The following is an 18,926-nucleotide window of genomic DNA, read 5'->3' as shown; positions in this document are numbered from 1 at the left end:
ACATTTCATCATCAATGCTTAAACTAATGAATTACTGCAAAGATAGAAGTGCCTGCATCATTAGGAATAAAAAAAATGCCACAAAGTAGAGCTCAGGAAAATGCAGGATTTTAAATGCCTTTCTGAAAAGGCAGACCTTCGCTCAAGCTGGGAGATATTCTATACTAGGGTCCAAGAGAATCAGGGAATACAGAATAGAGCTGGAAGGGACCTTAGAGGTCTTCTAGTCCAACCCCCAGCTCAAGCAGGAGACCCCATATCATTTCAGACAAGTGGCTGTCCAATCTCTTCTTAAAAACCTCCAGTGATGAAGCACCCACAATTTCTGAAGGCAAGCCGTTCCACTGGTTAATTGTTCTCACTGTTAGGAAGTTTCTCCTTAAATCCAGATTGCTTCTCTCCTTGGTCTCCTTGATTAGACAGAAAAGGCTCTCCTTCTCCACCTCAAAAGCTGAAACTCTTTGACCAACAGGATCCACAGCAGGCCCCTTCTGTCTGAATGGGGCCGGGCCGATACCATTGGGTTGATTTCAAGTTTTGAGAGCAGCTTCCTTTTCACTATGTTGAAGCAGTGGGTAACTGACTGTGTCTTAGATAGTGTGAATGCAGGTCTTCTGGCCATCTAGAGTTCCCTCATATGTTTCATATATTCCCTCTCATTAAGCCTGTTAAATTAGTCACATTCCATCAATTCCAGATTCTCCTGTCTAATCCATATACGGTTTGTTCCCACTTACGGGGAACACTTACAACCAGATTGCCCAAAATCTGATGTGGACCTTGTTAATCCAGCAATGTCCAAATTGGCACGACTCTGTTAGTTCATGTCATTCTCGTATCCAAGGTAGGCAAGTTAAGCATTAGAGATCTTTTCGCAAAGAACCCTATTGGTAGGATAGATATCAGCCAGGATTTGAACAACAGTCACCCACGTCAAAGGGCAGCACACTAATCACTATGCTATGCAGTGTGTGTCTCTGTGTCTGTGTGTCTATATACATCTCCCCGCCACACCCCTGATCTTATACCTATAGTTTTGTAGAGCTTTAAGCAATGAGTCCCCAGAGTATCATTTAAATGCTAAGGAAAATATATCTTTCCAACTTCATTTTTGCAGAGTACCTTCAAGTTAGATCAATGGGGTGCTCCTGATTGTTCAATTTAGACACATTCTGAGAAGTTGGTTGATTAGTATTACCAACATAAAACTATAGGGATTACTGCTCAGTTGTTAACAATTTTAACAGAAAGTGTCTCTAACCCAGAAAGATCAATAACACACATAAATCTAGCAAAGGCTCATTTATATGGACCTTTAAAGCACATTTTTATGCTGTGCCTTTAAGGACACATTTCCTTGGAAATATGTTTTTGCTTTAAGAGTTACTCTCAATTAAGCTATCCCGAGAGCTTGGGAGAATAAATTCTTGGATTTGGTTGGAAGGATAAAGTGCAGGAAAATATATAGTTCAATGATAACAGTGGAGAAAAAATGTTCAGTATCTATTTTATTGTGAAAATAGATTTAAGTGCATTTATTTATTCTGCATTTTCAAACCTATATGCAAGTGACACTTAGTTATGTTTCAATATTTGCACTTTCCCAAATCTGTTACTTTTACATTAATTAATCACAGAACTATTCATGATTTACCAACAGAGGGATAGGTAGATGACTTTATAAATTGCTGTTGTGCAAATTGTCACTGATGTAATTCTTCAGTCAGAAAGAAGTTCACCTGTCTTTATCTTTGAGAATATTCAAAATCACATTATGTTAAGTAATATAATAAATTGGGCACATAATGTGTATTTGTGTTTCAGTAGACTTTTTCCTTTTAAAAGTTCTTTGATAAAAGCAAAAGAATCCCAGTGGACAATCACTAAAATGTGAGCCAGCAGTGTGCTGCAGTCGCCAAAACAGCCAACACAATCCTAAGCTGCATTAACAGAAGGATAGATTCAAGATCACGTGAAGCATTAGTACCACTTTATAATGCCTTGGTAAGGCCACACTTGGAATATTACATCCAGTTGTGGTTGCCACAAAGATGTAGAGACTCTAGAAAGAGTGCAGAGAAGAGCAACAAAGATGATTAATGATGAAGAATGATTACAGGAACTGGGTATGTCTAATCTAATGAAGAGAAGGAGTAGGGTGACATGATAGCAGTCTTCCAATATTTGAGGGGCTCTCACAGAGAAAAAGGAGTCAAGCTATTCTCCAAAGCACCTGAAAGCCAGACAAGAAATAGTGGATGGAAGCTAATCAAGGAGAGATCCAACCAAGAATTAAGGAGATATTTCCTGACAGTTAGAACAATCAATCAGTGCAGTGGCTTGCCTCCAGGAGTTATGGGTGCTCCATCACTGGAGGTTTTTAAGAAAAGATTAGACAGCCATTTATCTGGAATGGCATGGGATCACCTGCTTGAACAGAGGATTGGATTAGAAGACCCTGAAGGTCCTTTCCAACTCTGTTGTTCTGTATTCTGTATGAGCCTGTTTTCTGGAACAACATTCTATCTGAGATCCACAAAGCCTCAAAATCCTGCCTCTTTCCACTGACACCAAGCAGGATGGGTACACACCACTAAGGTTGAATAGTTGCTTAAGTTATGTTGGTTTCTTCCACTGGTATGGTTTCGGAAACTACAGCTCATTTGCTCAGATACATAACCTGATCCAGGATATAAATCTGCATTTTCATAACCATCCTGCTTTTTCCCATCCACCTCATCTCTATTGAAGAAGTTGTAATTCATGAAAACTGAGGCCTTTTAATTAAGTGTTAGTGTTAGCCTGGAATGGTGCTAACCAGATTCTTCCTGATTTTGGGCTACTATAGACTAACACACCTCTCTTCTTTTGATGATTAATTTCTCTGGTTCGGACAACATGTTAAACAAACCATGGAACAAAATGTCTGGGTTTGCTAGCTATGTTTCTTTGTACAGGTAGTCCTCAACTTACGACCATCTACTTAGTGACCATTCAAAATTACCACATTAAACATACACTGAAAAAAGTGGCTTACAACCTGACTTCACACTTACAACTGTCGCAGCATCTCCACAGTATCATTCTGCCACCCAGAAGCACTTATTTACGCAACTCTATTGTTTGCAGAGGAGCAAATATTTCTTTTTAATCATAAGAGGACAATAGGGCCAAACAGAATTCATGCTGGCATCTGCATTGACAGGTTTCCCTTGCAGTGATTTATATTTTGATTCCTAAAGCACTGCAATGAAGTCCAGGGCCAAGCCATTTTGTAATGCAAGCTGGAGCAGCCAATTTGGGTGGTTAGTTTAAGAAGAACCATTATTTTTGGGCCTCAAGCCATCTCAGGTATACATTTAAAGATTAGCAAGTCTAGGAAATTGGATGCTGTTTTGATTTTTTTTCACTTAACTTGTTGGAGACAACAGTTACAAAACATTACTTAAGATCACATATCTTGTTGTTGAATGAAAAAACTTCATCAGGGTCCAGTCCAAGTTGGGAATAAACAAAATGGAGACTACTTTAGAAAGAAGATTGTTTATTGAATAGCAAAGCCAGACAGAAGCCTGGCTCTGGGAAAACTGACTACATGTAGCTGGGAGTGCTGGGTTTTTATACGTCCTTGGTGTCGTAGTTCTGATAAATGAGACAATTCAAACAAATTGCAGGCATATTATTTATCTAAAAAGTCTTAGTAATGAAACGAAACATTGGCACTCATGGAGGGATGCCAGAATCTGAAATCTCCTCCCCCCAAACCCATCATCACACACACACAATCCCCGCCCTTATCTACACGTCATAAATCACATTATCCAATTAGTTTTACATATGAGGTTTCACCTCCCATTCTGTACTCGAGCTTTTCCAATCTTCTCACAACATCTGGGTAGATGTCCTCCCCCCACAAATGAAGCAATCAAAGTAACAGGCTGTCTCTTATATTGTCAGTGCAAAAACATGTCAATGTTTGCAGCATTGACACTTGGGATTTGAGGTCATTTCCTGTTCCTGTAACATGAACTTTGACCTGAGCTTTTGAGCATGTCCTTTTGGTGTTGGGTTAATCCTATTGTGTCCTTAATTTCATGTCTTTTGGAGTTTCGGTGGGGTATGTAGATTTTAGAGGTCTTTGTCTTCCTAACCTCATCAACTTCTAGATTCCTGGCTCCAGCCTTTCTGAAAGGATTACTGAATTTGCACTTCTACAGATCTGGTTTCTGCTGAGTTTCTGGCTGGAGGGGAGGAAGAAATTTCTACCTTTTTAAAAGATCTTCTCCATTATTCCTTTGGAGAAATATATTCCCCAAAATATTTCTTGCTCTGGGGAGGCTGACTTCCCACAGTGTGTTGCCCAGAGAGGGGACGTGCTTTGTAACTTCCAAAAAAGGATCTATTCTCCTGTTGCCACTGAATGGCAGGCAAAGCAGTAACAGAAGAACTGAAGCCTTTTTTTTTAAAAAAAAAAGTCCACTGTTCCCATTGCTTCTCCAAGTTTTCTTCCTCACTTCTCTTTCTGAGAATCTAGAACCCCTGATATCAGCCAAGTGAGGCCTACAAGATACAAAAAAAAAATCATTTAGATTGTCACTCTGTTTTACTGCACAAAACTTCCCAAGTGCTAATTAAAATAACCACCCCTCCAAAGCCTTGGTTAAGCCATTTTGTATCACAGTCAACGTGCATCAAACCCCAAGCATTTTGGACTAGGAGGCAGAAATCTATTAGCCAGAAAAAGTCAGTGATTTGTTGGGCCCCGTGTGCCTTCCCCCAAAGAGACTCAGAGCCAGAAAGAGGAAAGTAAAAAAGTACTCTTTATTTATTTATTGCTGACCTCACAGCCAAGAAGAGAAGTGATGTTCTGTTCTTGGGCACCCCTTAAAAATATTTTACTTGAGAAAACAACAAGCAGAGCTCATTTAAATAAATTTAATACCTTTTTAATTATAATTTTGTCTTGATTGGGACTCCTATTTTGATTATTTTAAAGATATTTCTTAGGATTTTAATGTTTTAATGCTGGAAGTCACCTAAAGTTATTTGACGGGCAGCAAATAAATGCAATAAACAAATAAATTCATTGCTTACAGTAATTTGATACATAACTGACATTTTTGTACCTGCCCCACTGGCTTCCATGTCCCATAACAGGCTTACCACGATCCTGTTAATGTCGTCTAAATATCCAGGAGGTGAGTTTTCACCATTCTAATGAACTTTTGAGTGCAAAAGAACAAGCAAGACCCCCCTTGATTGATTCTTATGGATTTAACTACTTACTTATTCCTCCCTTTCTACAGGATTTAGAGACTGGAGACACAAAGTCTCCGATCTTTTCTATCAACTCAATCAATTCAATCGATTAAAATGCAATAAGAATAACTATTTTTCATGACACCCCAAATCTGCCTGAAGTGGCTAACTTCCTTTGCCTAATGATAGAGCTGCCTTCTCCGTAAGTGAAGTCAACATTCATTTAATGTCAGTCTATCCCTGAGATTTTGATTCGTTGATTTTTTATATAGTGATTGTCTTCCTAATCACTTTTTTCTCCTGGCCAGTCATAGAGCTTAATTTAAGATCAGCATGAGTTTAAAGGAATTTAGAGAAATCAATGCTGTCTAGGAGGTTAAAAATAAAAATATGTGCCCTTTTCTAGCCAACTGGAACCTCCATTCCCACAAAGCTCTTGAACAGGAAGACCCATGAAATGCAATGTATTTCATTCTTTACTATAGGCTTTCCTATACCCTTAAATTAGGAGGCAGTATCCAACCAGTATTATGTGGATGGGAAAAAATGGTGTTTTCTAAATCAACATATATCAGCCCCGCTGTCTTGCTGGTGTTTATTCATCCAACAGATTGAAATAGAGGGGGAAGCACAATATTAATACAAGAAAAACATGACCTCAATTTCCAGAAGACGGGGGGGGGGGGAATGCATCTTTCCAGAGAAAAAAGAAAAGAAAACAAGCATAATGTGAGAAAAGAGGAAGATTTAATTAGGGATCAAAGCAGGGGGATAGGACAGAATTTTTGAATTTTATTAACAGCGAATCTGAAAAGACAAATATCACTTCTGCATTACAGAGAAGAAAATAAATCTTCATTTTGATGGGGTACTGAAGAAATGTCCATGTCTCAAAATGTTTGTGAAGATATTCTTACAGAAGTTGATAAACCCTTAGAACAGACATGTCAAACACAAGGCCCGGGGGCCGGATCCGGCCCGCGAAGTGGTTTCATGTGGCCCGTGAAGCCATCCTGGAAACAGTGAGGGAACGGCCCCCACTGCCTTGGCCCTGGCCCAGAGACCCTCCTTCTGCCAGAGACCCTCAGATCTGTCCCACTCCTGCCCAGGCCCCCATAGGCACCCTTGATGCGAATGATGTAGAACTGACCGCGCCCACCCAGTAGGCCATATGCACTCTAGCCACGCCCACCCAGTAGGCCACACCCACCCTGGCCATACTCACCCGGCCCCTTGAGGGCAACCGCAATGTTGATGCGGCCCTCAAAGAAATTGAGTTTGACACTCCTGCCTTAGAAGAACTAAGAAACAACTTCTGGCAGTCTTCTTGAATAAGTGCCATTCAAACAAAAGCCGAACCTCAGATTTCTCTTTATAGGCTCCACTGCATTTCATTCAGGGATACAGACTCATTGTGCCACCCTTATTTTTACAAGTGAAACACAAGTGCACACACAAGTGGTCACTCAGGACATTTTAAAAAGTATATAGATGGAGAAGCTTTCATGAGAACAAACCAATATCACAATCCACATAAGCCATATTTAAATGTGAACACTGAATAAAATCATTTCAGCCTTGGTCTAGAACTGTTTCTACAGTATAAAGGTAGTCTCAGGACCCATGAGGGTCCTCCAAGACCCTCTCGGGGGGTCCTCAAAATCATAATTATTTACTAGCCTTATTTAATGTAACATTCTTCATGTTGGAAGAATCTGAGGAATGAATGTGAGTGAAGAGAAACTGAAATCCCAGCTGTATTGGGCAGTTGCAGAAGTAGAACAAAGGAACGATAGTCAGGGTTGACTTCAGTGAAATCTACTTGGATTAGCTAGAGAAATAACAAGGGGTCAGTGGCTATAATTTCATTTGTTTACTCATTTTACAGGTTTTGCAGCTCACCTCAATCCTAAAACTCTGGGCAATGTATAGCAGAATAAAATCATCCTATAAATTACCTTACGACCATTATAGCATCCCCATGGTCACATGATCAAAATTTGGACGCTTGGCAACTGGCATGTATTTATGACAGTAGCACTGTCCTGGGGGGGGGGTTTCCTGTGATCCCCATTTGTAACCTTCCCAGCCGATTTCTGACAAGCAAAGTTAATGAGGGAATGCCAGATTAACTTAATGGCTTAACAACTGTAGTCATTCACTTAACAGCTGTGGCAAGAAAGATCATAAAAAGGGGAAAAACATAATGACTATCTTGCTTAGCAATCAAAGTGTTGGGCTCAATTGTGGTCATAAGTTGAGGACTGCCTGTATTTGAGACATATCACTCTTCATACTTCTGCCAATTACTGGCTTTCAGATGCAGTGTTCTTAATGCTACCTCTTTTTTTAAAATTCAGAATGTGAGAATGATGACATGCCATAATTGATTTCAACCTCTTTGGGGGAGGAATGTACAGAGAACTTTAAAAAAAAATAAACCAGGTAAAACCTCTACCATGAAATTCTCCTCTTTATATTTGTATTTGGAACCTATTCTGGCCCATTATAAAATTCAGGGTAAGATAATCTAATTATCTAAACTAGGCCAATACAACCTGTGACCCAGGAAGATTAAGACAGCTTTTTATTGGCTGTGTTCCAATGAAGCAAGTGGCCAAGTCATCCCCTCCACCAGGCAATTGATTTCCCTTATCTTATGCTCTGGTAGCATAGGACCATAAATCACTGTTTTGTTTTGTTTTTTTCAGAGAATGACCATTTCTAAGTCCTCTACAAAGAGAGCCGGGAGGCTGCCAAATCCTGAGGATAGAACTATTCTATGAAAAAAAGCATTTTAAAAAATCTATGGTGGTATAGTTTGTCAGAGTTGGGTGCTTTATAGTCTGATCCATTTCTAGTTTTATTTTTTTTAAGGAGCAAAAAAGAAACTGAATTTAATTCCAATTTCCATAGAGTCACATATAGACTCTCTATCTCCAGAAGCAGAAAGAGGCAGTTAACCTTCAATTTACATAACACAGTTGACAGAGTGAGTTTAGCCGCAAATGTTAACTGAGTTAGGGTATCTGTCTGACCCATGATTCTTCTTTGATACAGTTAAGAATGTGTTACTAATAAAAGAGAATATTTGTAGCTTAGGAGTGAACTGTGGAGTCCTTGGTGCTCTCTGAGCTTTGGTGGCTTGGTTGCAGACATTTCATTATCCAACTAGGTCACATCTTCAGTGCTAGGACTGGCTGCTTACTTGCAGACATTTCATTACCCAACCAGGTAACATCTTCAGTGGTCGGAATCCCCAGAGTGTTAAGAATGATGTGACAAGAACTGCTGTACCCTGTCAAGAGCACACAGCTACTGAAAGAAAAAGATTCTCTTCCATTTGCATTTAGATAGATTGCAGAAAAAAAACTATTGCAACCAGCCTGCCTTCCACTAAGGACCTGAATACCGCACAGGTCAGAAAGAGGGCTGAAAAAGTATCTACAGACCCCTCCCATCCTGGACATAAACTGTTTCAACTCCTCCCCTCAGGATGCCGCTATAGGGCATTGCATGCCAAAACAACTAGACACGGAGACAGTTTTTTTCATCTTGCCATCACTCTGCTGAATACCTAATTCCCACAATACTGCCTTATGTCTAGGTATATTTTCCTATGTAGTATGGCTGTATTACTTTTATTCTTCTTATCAGTTCTATTTCCTTCTCTTATTGTTATCATTATTATGATTATTATTATTACGTAGATATTATGATTATTATCACTTTGCTGTTTTGTATGTACACTGAGAGCTTTTGCACCAGAGACCAATTCTTTGTGCGTCTATTACATTCGGCCAATAAAGTATTCTACTTATTGGGTATTTATCAAAATTTAGCAAATGACTTACAATGTCATTAAAAATACTATTTATGCCCATGTTCATGGTAACAAATCACCAGTATTTGTGAACAACAAAATGGTTAACAAGGATGAAGCAAACTGTGCTTTTCCTGATGCTGGTGAATGTCTCTTTCCAATAAATTTAGTTAGAATAATCTATAGGGACTAGAGTCTAGGAACACATGAAAGACCTCCAATTTCCCACTGCTATGGGTTTGAGATCTTAATTCCATATTTCTTTTATTAATTTCAAATGAAACATTTCTTATTATGCCAAGAAATAAAGGAATAAATTTGAAAGTTAAAGATGATAGAAATTAGCAGGAGAATGTATTTTTCCAGTGTTTTTTTGTCAGCCATAAATTAGTCAGCCCAGCGCAGACAAACATCCCTATAGGCAAAACAGAGTCAGCCTATTTCTTCAACCACACATTCTCCTTTCATCTTCCGCAGGCTCTGAATGACAGTTCCATGCTGTGCAATCACACAGCAGACTCAATGATATTCATACCTCTCCGTGAAAAAAACATATCATCTTCTCAGTGCAAGAGATTCTTGATCAAAATGAAAAGAGCAAAAGCACTGAGACAGCAGTCAGTCATTCGAAATCCATCTTTAAAAGACCCAGGAGTGCTTTGCAAAAGCGCCGCATGTTCTGCTGGCCTTGAGGGGTGAAAGAACTTCTTCCAAACTTCTCAGTCAAAAGCTTTGCTTCAAGTTTGGATTTCTTTCCCGCGGGGACAGTTTGACCATCGCAGCGAAGACCTGAGACTAGGGGCAAGAAGTTTGTTGCACTGCCCTGTGGAGTGCGTGGAGAAGATCAGAGCTCTCTACTGAAACACACAAATTCTGGATGTATACTGAGTTCAAGTCTCTCACAGTTTTCTTCCTCCTCTGGATTAATTCTATCTGCAGGAGAGAAAATGCTTCATGAACACAGAGGTAGCTCTTCAGATGAAGATATCCAATAGCTGTACTCTTTCTGACAGCTGAGTAGATTTTCAAGGATATATTTCACTTCAGTGAATGCTCAATGAAAGCAATCTTCTGGATTCTCATTTCTGAATGACTTGCCCTGACTGGCATATTTAGGCACAGAAGCTTCCAGCTTTTGCAAGCATGGCTCAAAAATGCAAGTGATGAAAGGCCCCCCAGAAAGGCAAACTGTGTTAGCTCTTCATCTCATTTGCCTTCATCAGATCACTCCTGAAGCATACAATGCATTGTGATAGCAAATCAACCAGCATATCCAGGCTTACATGACTGATAGAGAGAGAAGGCTTAACTGAATTGTCCAGTGCCCAGTTGCCAGAATGAGTAGGCAACTTTTGTGGGAGGACAAGAGTTGCCTACTTGTGGCACTCTCTATTATTAATTCCTAGCTCCTCTTCAGAGTGACTTCAGGGACCATATCTCTGCCGTGATTTGGAAGTATCCTCTTCCCTGCTCTGTTGCCTTGAGGGCCCCTATGCATTTGGGCTACAGCATTGCAGTCAAGAACAAGCTAATCTCAGCAGTTAATTGGATATAAGAGCCATGATTAGAGTGCAGTATTGCAGGCTAATTGTGCCAACTGCTAGCAGTTCAATCTTGACCAGCTCAAGGTTGAACCAGGCTTCCATCCTTCTGAGGTCGGTAAAATGGGAACCCAAATTGTAGGGGGTAATATGTAATAGGCAGACTCTGTTAACCACTTAGAGAGAGCTGTAAAGCACTGTGAAGCGGTATATAAGTCTAAGTGCAATTGTTATTGGCAGAGTAAGGAAAAAAGAGAAAATGAGAAACAAAGAAAGCCTCTTCTTCTCTGAGATTTATAGCAGTCAAAGGGTCTATGGAGATTCTCAGTCATCCAAGTCATGGTTGTCCCAAAGGTGCGTTTTCAAAAGGCAACTGGACTTTGCTTTTCCTTGAAGTTGTGTCACTTCTCATCTGAAGCACTTCTCAAGCGAAGAAGCTTCTTGGATGAGAAGGGAAATATCTTCAAGGAAAAAACAAAGTCCAGCTGCCTTTTGAAAAAGCCCCTTTGGGAATAGCAGTGAAAACTAATAAAAAGCACCCTAATCCATTGGGAAAACCTTGTCTCTATTGCAATAAGGTTTATTTCCTGTTGTTTCACAGTATTAACCCTCAGCAGCAGGCAGGGATGTTGAGAAGCAGCAGGGAGTGTGAAAACATCAGAATGAATAGATGAGGAAAATAGAAAGTTATCTCCAGCATTCTTAAGCGTGGAGGAATCACTTCAGAATCTAACTAAGTGTGATAGCAGAGAATGGCTGCTAGAACAATTACAATAGTAAAGGCTACATGTTATTAAAATCTGGATCTAATATAAACCCCCATTATGGATTCCTGGTAAGGTAGAGAGAAAAGGGGGAAAACAAAGGGATAAAGCATGATACTAATCAGATTTGACAATAATAATAATAAACCTTTATTGGCAAAGTACAACATGTGTATGTTGAGATTAGCTGAGCCTCCCCCCATGCTCCCTCCCCCCGACACACAGTGACAACAAACCCTCCATCCTACCACACCATGTGAACCAACTACACCACACACCGGCCTCCCAAGTCAATTATGCATAAAGTTCATAAAATTATTTCCCATTCAAAAGCCTAACAGCCCATGGATAAAAGCTGTTCTTCAGCCTGTTGGTACCGCTGGCTATACTCCTATATCTCCTACCCGATGGTAGGAGAGTAAAGAGATACAGTGCAGGGTGTGAGTCATCCCTGAGAATTTTCCTCACTCTTCCAAGGCAATGAGCCCTGGCGATGTCATCCAGTGGTGTCAGGGGACAGCCCACGATGTCTTGTGCTGTGCTCACCACCCTCTGTAATACTTTCCTATTCACAGCTGTCAGACCAGCATACCAAAACCACAATACCATACGAGAGGATGCTCTCTATAGTAGACCGGTAAAAGAGGGTCACTAGCCGTTGTTCTACCCTGTTCTTCCGCAAGACCCTGAGAAAGTAAAGCCTCTGTTGGGCCTTTCTAGCCACCTGGGTTGTGTTAACTTTCCAGGTCAGATCTTCACAGAGGTAGACTCCCAGAAATTTAAAGGAGGAAAGTCTGTCCACACAGTCCTCCCCGATGTAAAGTGGGGCAGGTTCCTCCTTTTTTCTCTGGAAGTCTAACACCATCTCTTTCATCTTGCCGATGTTTAGGTGCAAGTTGTTGTTACTACACCATATGGATAGTTTTTGTACCTCTGCCCTGTATGCTGTCTCATCCCCACCTGTAATAAGACCCACCACAGTTGTATCATCTGCGAACTTGATTATCGCAGTGGATGGGTCAGATGATACACAATCATATGTGTATAAAGAGTATAGGTAGTGTCTAAGCACACAGCCCTGTGGCAAAGCTTCAGGGAGATGGACAAAGCAGACCTGACCCTCACTGTTTGTAACCAGTCCCTAAGAAAGTCTTGAATCCAATCGCAGATGGCGGGGGAGAATTTCAAGTCAGTCAGCTTCTCGATGAGAATGCTCGGCAAAATGGTATTGAAAGCCGAGCTGTACTCAACAAAAAGCATTTTTATTTTCTTTTACATGTAGTTTCACCTCTGCAACTTCAATCCTGAATGAAAGTCATACCTCATATTGGAATAGTTGGGCACAAATACTGTTAATACGACTCATGATCACAAACGGATGAGTCAATTAGCAGGCACAAATCAAAAGCAATTCAGAATGAAATAGAATAAACTCTGCTCTTCCACCATTAATTTAAAGTTAGTTCTTACTGTATTATATGTATACAGAATACAGTTATGGGGGGGCAGTTAATATGTTAACGTCAATGGTTCATAAGGTTAAACAATTAACAAACGGTACATGAGGTAAAACGCTGACAGCGGAACACGAGGGAGTTTTGACAGCTGTCAAAACTCCGGACTCGCGCATGCGCACGAGTTGACAGCTCTCGGCTGTCAAAATAACACAAGCCGCCGCACGAGGATCCGAACTGTCAAACGAACCGCAAAGCTGATTGGAGGAGAAAAGAAGCGGGAAGAAGACCGGGTAGTGATTGGACTATTCGACCGGCACCAGACTATAAATAGCCAAGTGTTCCTATTACTTGTTTGCTCTGTTCTAATAAACGTGTTAAGGTTACCTGCTGTCTGGAGTGGTCTGTCCAGCCACTTTACTGGCGACGAAGGTGGGATCCGCTTCACGAGCTGAAGTCACGGCCAGGAAGACAGTTCCGGCCAACTGAGCTAGTCACTGGAAGTTTTAACTTCCACAGTGAAGCGGACCACCGAACTTTGACAGCATGGCTAATTTCGGACGAGTGAGAGAATTCGACACTCACTACCCCGAGCGATGGGAATCGCACCTGGGGCAGGTCGAGGGGTTTCTCCTCGTCAGCAAGATCACGGATGACAGAGCCAAAGCAGCAGCCCTTCTCTACATCAGCGGGCCACCCGTCTATGATGCTGCTGTCGGGCTATTCAGCCCCGTACCGATTACCGAGGTCCCATATGCTGAACTCATTGACCGGCTTAGCAAACACTACATGCCGGCTCGCTCGGAACTGTACTGGCGAGTACAGTTCGCCCAGCGAAGACAGCGGCCGGATGAAGCTGCGAACGACTTCATCGCAGGAGTCCGGCACGCCGCCCGAAGCTGCAACTTCCCTGATTTAGAAGAGCGGATCCGGGACCAGGTGGTCATCGGCCTGAGAGACGAACGCCTCAGAAAGAAACTCACGTCAAAACCTGAGATGACGCTTGCCCAGGTCTCACGGGAGATTTTGGCATACGAGGACAACCATAAGAAGTCCCTCAACCGAACAGTGACGGAACCCCAGAGCAGCGTCCACCAGGACGAAGCATCTTTCAGCGACGAAGAATCCATAGACTTGACCGACACGGATGCCATACAACGCCGTATGGAAAGAAGGCAAAACAGGCGCAGTGACACCAACGTCCGGCCCAAGCCAAGAAACTTCGCGCCAAGTGAACAACGCAACGCCTGTGCCAGTTGTGGGGGCAACCATGCCCGGGCCAATTGCCGATTTAAGAGCGCTAAATGCCACAACTGTGGCAAGACGGGCCACATCAAACCCGTCTGCCGAAGCCGCCCCCGTGACAATCTGCATGAAGTTGAGGCTACCACCCCAGGTACGATCTCCTACCGAGCCAGTAAGGGCAAAATGCCAGAAGTGTTAATAGAGGCAATCGACAGGGTGCACAATTTGAGCCCTAAGGTAAAAATCAAAACTAGGCTGCAAGGGGTCCCTTGTGATATGGAGGTGGATTCAGGCTCAGCTGTAACACTAATCTCATTTAAGACATTTAGGGAAGTCTGTCGGAACAGTAAAAAAATAATACCGTTAGAACCTCCTCAGGTTCAATTGGCAGACTACCAGAAAACTCCAATTCAGCTCAAGGGTAAAGCTAAGGTCTGGGTGGAGTACAAAAAATTCAAGGGACCCCTAGAAGTAATAGTCACCAGTGGAAACCGCACTAATCTGATAGGGTTAAATTGGTTTAACCCCTTAGGAATCGCCATTACTGGCGTTAACGCGGTACAAACGTCAAACCTCGAGGCCGTCTGCAGAAAGTATGCAGACGTATTTGACGGTTCTTTAGGCAAATATACAGGTCCGCCCATCAACCTTAACTTAAACCCCGCCATACAACCTGTCAAAATTAGGGCCAGGAGGGTTCCCTTCGCCCTCAAACAAAAAATTGAGGATGAATTGGAACGCCTCGTCAAGCTGGGGGTTTTAGTACCTACGGAAGGGGGCAGCTGGGAAACCCCCATCGTAACACCAGTAAAACCTAATGGACAAATCAGAATATGCGCTGACTATAAAGGGACCGTGAACTTAGCACTTAATGCCCATTCTTACCCCATTCCAGCAGTAAGAGATGTCCTAGCTTCTATTCGCTCAGGCGCCATTTTTGCGAAATTAGACCTCACGCAGGCGTATTTGCAGTTGCCTGTGACAGATGACACTGCGGTCGCCCAGACAATTGTCACACACCGCGGTGCATTTAAAGTGACAAGACTACAATTTGGCATTTCGGCAGCCCCAGGCATATTTCAAAGTATCATGGAAAAAACTTTAAAAGGAATCCCAGGAGTTTCCCCTTACTTCGACGATGTACTCATCGCCGGAGAAACAGAAGCCATTTTAGCTGACAGGCTGTCAGCTGTTTTAGACCGGTTCAGAACGGCCGGATTTAAACTAAAGAGAGAAAAGTGCTCCATAGGAGTTCCGTCTACGGAATTCCTCGGGTATAAAATCGATGCCCAGGGCATCCACCCTACCAATGACAAATTAAAAGCTATTCAAGCAGCCCCCAGCCCCAAAAACAAACAAGAACTTCAGGCGTTTTTAGGGCTATTAAATTTTTATCACGCCTTCCTGTCCCACAAGGCTACAATTGCTGAACCGCTTCATAGATTATTAGACAAGGGCAGCCCCTGGTCCTGGTCAAAAGTACACGAGAATAGTTTCCAGTCACTAAAAAACATTATTTGCAAAAGCTCCACTGTCACCTTATTCAAAGAGGACGCCCCTGTCTGCATCGCGTGCGATGCATCTCCATATGGAATAGGAGCCGTCTTAAGTCACCTAGACCAGGATGACACTCAAAGACCCATCGCATTCTATTCCCGAACACTTACAAAAACTGAAAGGAATTACGCCCAAATTGATAGGGAGGCTCTGGCCATCGTGGCCGGAGTTAAAAAATTTCACGACTATTTGTATGGCAGACCTTTCACTATCTTCACAGACCACAAACCCCTATTAGGCATCTTTACCTGGAATAAAACAACTCCCCAAATATTATCCCCTAGAATCCTGCGCTGGTCAACCTTCTTATCAGCATACTCTTACAAACTGATATACAAGCCAGGCAGGGAACTTGGACATGCAGACTGTTTAAGCAGACTTCCAATACAGCGTTTCGACCCAGACCCAGCCCCCGCAGGCGGCATACTGGCTATCAATGAACTACCAGAATGCCCCCTAACAGCAAAAATCATTGCTGACAACTCCGTTAAGGACAACACGCTCAGCAGAGTCCTGCGATGGGTCACAACAGGATGGCCTCACAAGTGCCCAGAGGAAAGGTTCCGTCCATTTTTTTCCAAACAATTAGAACTAACCTCACACTTAGGCTGTTTATTATGGGGAAACAGGGTGGTGATACCACATTCAAACATACAACAAACTTTAAGAACCCTTCATGAGGGACACCCAGGGATGGTCAAAATGAAGCTTCTTGCCAGGAGTTATGTATGGTGGCCTGGGATTGACAAAGACATAGAACAACACGTAGGGGGATGTTATGCTTGCCAACTAACGAGAGGTGAACCACCCCAGGCCCCAGTTCATAAATGGGAAACGACAAAAAATCCTTGGTCCCGCATCCACCTAGATTTTGCGGGACCGATACGAGGACAGAATTTCTTAATAATAGTTGACAGTTTTTCCAAATGGCTCGAAGTGATTCCCTTAAATAAAATTACATCATACTCCACTATTCAAGCACTTAGAAAAGTTTTCGCAACACATGGCCTGCCAGACGTCATAGTTTCTGATAATGGGCCACAATTCACTTCTCGTGAATTTCAGATGTTCGCTTCGAGGAACTGTATTAGGCTGGTGACGTCAGCGCCATTCCACCCGTCGTCGAATGGGATGGCAGAAATTATGGTAAGGTCCACTAAAGAAGCACTTAATAAGTTCATAAAAGGAAACTGGCACCAGCGGCTTAGTCAATTTCTCCTAGCCCAACACACCACGCCGGGCACCACCACCGGAAAATCGCCTGCGGAGCTTCGATGGGGCAGGAGACTAATAACAAGATTAGACCGTCTGCACCCTGATAGAACATCTAACCACCAAGAACCCCCAACACTACTACCACGAACCTTCTCTCCAGGCCAAACCATCTGGGCACGAAATTACACCAGCAACCAAAAATGGATTGAGGGGGTTATAATAAAACAAACCGGCCCCGTCTCATACTTAATTCACTCAGACTCACAAGGCCAGTTACGCCGACACGTCGACCAACTACGTATCCGCAAGCCACAAATTACACCACCACCACCACAACAACCCCTTTTACCTCCCTTCATACCAAGTATTCCACCTGCCGAAGAAGCAGGGCCACATCAACCACAAGACGAACCAGAACCCAGAAATGAGGCTTCCCTACGACGATCCGGCCGATTACGGAAAGCACCCACATATTTGCAGGACTACGAATGGGAAGGAAGTAACAAACAAACTCATGGGGGTGGAAACCAACCAGGGGATGGGTAAGGGGTGTATTATATGTATACAGAATACAGTTATGGGGGGGCAGTTAATATGTTAACGTCAATGGTTCATAAGGTTAAACAATTAACAAACGGTACATGAGGTAAAACGCTGACAGCGGAACACGAGGGAGTTTTGACAGCTGTCAAAACTCCGGACTCGCGCATGCGCACGAGTTGACAGCTCTCGGCTGTCAAAATAACACAAGCCGCCGCACGAGGATCCGAACTGTCAAACGAACCGCAAAGCTGATTGGAGGAGAAAAGAAGCGGGAAGAAGACCGGGTAGTGATTGGACTATTCGACCGGCACCAGACTATAAATAGCCAAGTGTTCCTATTACTTGTTTGCTCTGTTCTAATAAACGTGTTAAGGTTACCTGCTGTCTGGAGTGGTCTGTCCAGCCACTTTACTTACCTTCCAATTACACACACACACACACACACACACACACACACAGAGAGAGAGAGAGAGAGAGAGAGAGAGAGAGAGAGAGAGAGGTTTACCCTAGTGTCTGTTAAAGCACATTAAAATGAATGAATCTTTGAGCTGTAACTGGTCAATCGTTTATATAATTTGGGGAAAGGGATATCTTATATTTAAATTAAGAAATCCTGCAATTTATTGCTCTCTGGTTTGTGGCATTTTTTAAAAAAAATTCCTAATGATGCAGACATTCCTGTCTGTGTAGGAATTCATTAGCTTAAGCCATGATGATGAAATGTAGAATTGGCAGCAGCAGAATGGACCATAATCCTGTGCAAATGCTCAATGATTTTCTCTAAGTTCCTGCTTCCAGATGGATGTTTGTATAAGGAGGCTGTTGAGATATGAAAATGCCCTTCTCACCCCTATGGGTGGTCTGTGCCTTCCTCAATCCTGGGTCCTCTATCAGAACTCTAGGAGTTTGAGATTCTGTGCAGGATCTTAATCAGAGGTGGGATTCAGCTGGTTCGCACCAGTTCGGTAGAACCGGTAGCTAATTTTTTGTTGCCCTGGCCCAGAACGGACTTCCGGAAGCAGCATCCAAACAGAGAACTGGTTATTCATATATTTTAATCCCACCACTGATCTTAATTGTTCTTAGGACTACACTCTTCTGGACAGAAAGCTCTGAGTTTCTTCCTGGGATCTGTTGGAACCACAATAGGAGTCACCATACAGCAACAGCAATAGCACATAGACTTATACAGTGCTTTTTTTCTAAAAAAAATGGTGCCGGAACTCTCATCTTGTTAATCTTTTATTTATATAATGTTATTTATATATTTATTGAATAGAGGAGGAGACAACTTTTGCATATATAATATGACATATATTGAGTTCCTTTTGGAAGGACTAGCAGTGGGAAATAATAGATGTCTAATATAAGTGCATATGCTGCCTTCAACATATATATGTTTAATTGATGGAGTCATGTTACTGACAAGATAATGAATTGCAAAGAAATTGTTATTAATACATAAGTTAAACATTTTGTTTCTATTTCTTTACAACTGCTGATAAAAAATGGCCTCGCTATGTTC

This window comes from Vipera ursinii (assembly GCF_947247035.1).
Source record: "Vipera ursinii genome assembly, chromosome: 1".
Taxonomy (NCBI): Eukaryota; Metazoa; Chordata; class Lepidosauria; order Squamata; family Viperidae; genus Vipera; species Vipera ursinii.
The sequence above is the reverse complement of the archived record's forward strand: the minus strand, read 5'-3'. Positions refer to the sequence as shown.